Genomic DNA, 5,000 nt, shown 5'->3' on the forward strand with positions numbered 1-5,000 from the left:
ATGCTGCATTTCTGCCCTTTTAGGACCCCCAAAGCAGCTGACAGTCAAAACAAGGATTATAAAAATACATCAGAAAACATCAATAAGAACCAAAACTAAAATACATATAGACAACAATAGCTTTGGCCATTGGACTCTATAGCATTGAAGTCCCTCCCCTCCCCAAACCCCACCCTCCTCAGGCCCCACCCCCAAAACCTCCCGCTGGTGGCAAATAGGGACCTAGCAACCCAACATCCAAGTGAAAACAATGCTCTGGAAACTCCCTGCTGCTGCTGCCAGCCCTGACGTCCCTGGGAAGAGAAGGGGAGACAACAGGGCTGCTTCTGGTTCAGTAACTGTACGCCACTGCTGGTAGAGAGGCCTGGGATTGGGCACCCACAGGAGGGGTCGGGGGCCTGTTCTCGAGCCCTGCTGTCTGTGCCCAGGCCTAGAAAAGTGAAGTGGGTTGCAACATGAGACAGGGCTTTTTCAGTGGTGGCACCCCACCTTTGGAATGCCCTTCCTCATAAGGTTCACCTTATGTCTGCTTTACTGTCCTTTAGGTGCCAAACCACAATATTACTTGTTACCTAGGGTTTTAACTGACACATTTAGGGTTGCCAGCCTCCAGGTACGAGCTGGAGTAGTGTTGCTAGATCGCTCTTTGCAACCAGCGGGAGGTATTTTGGGGTGGAGCCTGAGGAGGTCGGGGTTTGGGGAGGGGAGGGACTTCAGTGCCATAGATTCCAATTGCCAAAGCGGCCATTTTCTCCAGGTGAACTGATCTCTAACGGCTGGAGATCAGTTGTAATAGCAGGAGATCTCCAACCAGTACCTGGAGGTTGGCAACCCTAGGCTGGAGATCTCCTGCTATTACAACTAATCTCCATCCGACAGAGATCAGTTCACCTGGAGAAAATGGCCGCTTTGGCCATTGGAGTCTATGTCTTTGAAGTCCCTCCCCTCCCCAAACCCCGCCCTCCTCAGGCTCCGCCCCAAAAACCTCCCACCGGTGGTGAAGAGGGACCTGGCAACCCTAGACACATGCATCTTTTCCCCCACCGCTTATATGGTCTGTTTCTAGCCTGAGAGCTGTTTGATATATTGCATTTTAGGCTGTTTAATGCTGTCTTTAGTCAACATTGATAATTTTATGGTTGCTGCTTTTATGCTTTTATTGCATTTTTTCCTTTGTGAGTTGCCTGAAGTAGGTGTGTGGAAAGGTAACACATTTTCTAAACAAACAAACAAATAAGAGAGACCTTGCTGGGGACACCGTTAGTGCCCCTATCCTGTATAGGGCTGCCAGGTGTCCTGAACTCACGAGAGACCTCCTGCTAGCAACTTTCTTCCCCTGTATTTGTTTTTCATTTATCATATGAGAAAACATACAGGGAAGTACGCAGTTCTCAAAAAACAAATAAACCTACTGTTCTTAACTAAAGAAACTGGTATTTGTCTATTATTCATTTTAAAGATCAAGTGTGAGCATTTTATCTGTTAACAGTGATTTAGAAACTGGACTTATTCTTTTATATTTTACTTGATACTGGAATTCAGCGCGTTTTCATCTTCAAACCTTGACCTACAATGAAGTATGATTTATAGCCATTTCATCCTGTTGACTCCCAACATGAAAATCTAGCTTAATTCTAGCACTTTTATCGGATTGTAGGTAAGGTTTCCTGTAACATCATGCCACTCACACAAAATGTACAGGTCACAAACAACAAGCACCTTGCGTCATAAGTTACACCATTTTAAACAGACTTTCCAAGTGGCTGGTTCAGATGACGCCTGCTAAGGTTTCCCATGCACGTGTTGATCAGACCTAGAAACCACCTGAAGTGTTAAACATCATTCCTTTTAATGGGAGAAAAGTCTCCCATACTGACCTTCAGATAAACAAAGGGCAGCTTGACAGGATAATTAATGATGTTTATTATCAGGTAATAGTAAAAGACCACTTTACCTATATTGAATTAAACGCCTACCAAAAAATGGCTCTCCAAAGAGATAGCAGAACTGACTCAGCTATCATAGTAGCCAATATTTCATTATTTATAAACAGAGGGGTCTCATACAGACTGATGAAACACACAGTATTTAAAATCATACTCAACATCACAAATTACCCTGCTTGCACATTACCTTGCTTGCAAAGACTGAGCATGAGAGACTTGCAAGAAGGCCTGAGAGAGAAAGGAAAAGACTCTTATTATATCTATAAGTTGTGTTATCTATAAGGCAAATTAGAGAAGATGGGTATTCCCAAGATCACTCTGGGAATTAGGGCTGTTGAAAAAAAAAATTCGGTATACTTCGGCTTCGGCAAAATTCGGCCCGTTTTTATTCGGGCCGTGCCGAAGTCCGAACTCCCCCGCTTCGGATCCCTGAAATTCGGGGGGGATCCGGAGTTCGGGGGAAAATTCGGGGGGCCCCCCCGCGCCTTCAGGGGGATTCCCTGAAAGCGCGCGGGGGGGCCTTTAAACAAGCCCCTCTGCGCTGTCTGCGCAGGCAGCGCACAGGGGTTTAAAGACCCCCTCCCCCCTCCCGGGACTCTCGGGAAGACAGGCAGGGGGCTGTCAAGTGCCTCTGCACTCTCTGCGCAGAGGGGTTTGAAGACCCCCAGCGCGCCTTCAGGGAGCTTCCCTGGAGGAGCGCGGGGGGGCCTTTAAATAGATCTGTTTCTCCCGGCCGGGAGTGAGGGGACTTTGATCAGCTTCTGCCACAAGACACTGTGGCAAATCAGCCATCATGGTCCATTTGAAACTCATACTTCCTGGTACAGCAATTTAAAAGATCAAGCTGTAAAATGATTGATATCATATGATACCATATTCATACAGTGTGGGTACATTACAGCATATTGTTATGAATTGTAGATTGTATATTTTTGTATTCAGAAGAGTAGGACTGGCCCTATTATGCCCAGGATGATGATGATGATGATGAAGAGGAGGAGTTGGTTTTTATATGCCTACATTCTCTACCACTTAAGGCAGAATCAAACCGGCTTACAATCACCTTCCAGACACCCTGTAAGGTAGGTGGGGCTGAGAGCGCTCTTAAGAGAACTGTGACTAGCCCAGGGTCACCCAGCTGGCTTCATGTGTAGGAGAGGGGAAACCAACCCGGTTCTCCAGATCAGAGTCCACCGCTCCAAACCACCACTCGTATCCACTACACCATGCTGGGATGAGGCAGGTGTCAGATTTGGGGGGACATATTAAAGGGTTGGATCCAGACTAAATTTTCAATTAACAGAAGGGAGATGTACTTATCACCAATTTTACCTTCCTGCTGCAGAATCTCTTCATGCCTTTTTTGAGGGGGGGGTCTGTTCTCCAGGAGCAGCATTTGGAAAGGTGGATCAGTGAGTTGCAGGGAGGCAAGAAAATTCTGGTTTTGTGATGGAACTGCCTGGGAATTGTCATCTAGATACAACCCAAAGGATGCAGCTTGTCAATTATTTACTTTATCTTTTCACCACTGGTTGGGGCATGGGGAGAGAACTGCCATTTGAGTTTTCTGCTGCAGGCAGCAACATTACATTGGCCTTCTCTGTATAATGTACAGGTTTTGAAAACATCTTACCTGACTCAATGAACAAGTTTTAAAAACACCTTACCTGACTCACATATGATCAATGAGCCTTAGAGATTCCTTTGTGAAATTTTTGATTTGTAAAAACGAAGCATGTATTTCAGCCTAGTTGTGAAGTACCTGGACACAATTTATCGAGGCGGGGGGGAATTGTCTCTCATTCAGTTTTAAATGTTCAAAGCCATTCTCTGGGCTACTGTCTCCACGGACTTGTTGTGCATGTTAGTTAATTGGGATAAGCATTTGCCATCAGATTTCTCTTTCATGGAAATAGGTACAATATTCATAAACTCAGAGGAAAGAGGGTTCAGCAATAGGCCCCGTAAATTAAAAGATGAGAAAATACTCTTTGTTACAGCTTGAGATGAAAGAGATATTCTAAAGAAGAAGTATCTTTTGTTAATTCAAAATGGCTAAACTGATACTTTGCTCTTAAAACTTGCTATCAAATATTCATTTCTGTCATTTTTTTAAGGATAAGTGGAGCACCAAAGAATTCTGTAGAAATGTGTGTCCCAGCAATAACAAACCACCTCTTAACATCTCTTGTCTTGAAAACCCTACCGGGTCACCATAAGTCAGCTGTCTCTAGTCTGGAGAACAGTTGTAATTCTGGGAGAACTCCAGGAGCCACCTTGAAGTTGGTAAGCCTAATTATAAGAAGTAAAGGCTGTGAGCAAGTATTCATGACAAACTTACCTTCAAAGTCAAGGCTGATATGCTTTATGATACGGTAATAAGAACTGATGGACCAGAGCAATGGTTGTAACAATGGTTATAAACCTGAACTATGAGACAGCAAGTTGACTGTTCTAGTCTCAGTTCAGCCACGAAGTCATCTGTGGCCCTTTGGTACACCACTATCACTCGACCCTGTTGCTGTACTAGACCACTCATCAATAGGGTTGCCAACCTCCAGGTGGTGGCTGGAGGTCTCCAGCTATTACAGCTGACAGAAATCAGTTCCCCTGGAGAAAATGGCTGCTTTGGCAATGGGACTCTATGGCATTGAAGTCCCTCCCCTCCCCAAACCCTGTCCTCCTCAGGCTCCACCCCAAAAAATCTCCAGGTATTTCCCATCCCAGGGTAGGCAACCCTACTCATCTAAGACGACTGAGCTATTGCATTGTTGATAGAGACAATGAATGTGAAACACTTCAATTAGTCAAACTAATATATGGTATAAATTATTTAACTTAAAAAATAATAATTGCCACATCAGTTTTACCTAGGAGCCAATTATCCTGTCCTTTGCCTTCCTTCCTATTAGGGTTGCCAACCTCCAGATGATGACTGGAGATCTCCTGCTATTACAACTGATCTCTAGGCAACAGCTATCGGTTCACCTGGAGAAAATGGCTGCTTTGGAAGGTGGACTCTGTGGCATTACCAGGGTTGCCAGGTCCCTCTTT

The sequence above is a fragment of the Euleptes europaea genome, chromosome 8 (assembly GCF_029931775.1).
Source record: "Euleptes europaea isolate rEulEur1 chromosome 8, rEulEur1.hap1, whole genome shotgun sequence".
Lineage (NCBI taxonomy): Eukaryota > Metazoa > Chordata > Lepidosauria > Squamata > Sphaerodactylidae > Euleptes > Euleptes europaea.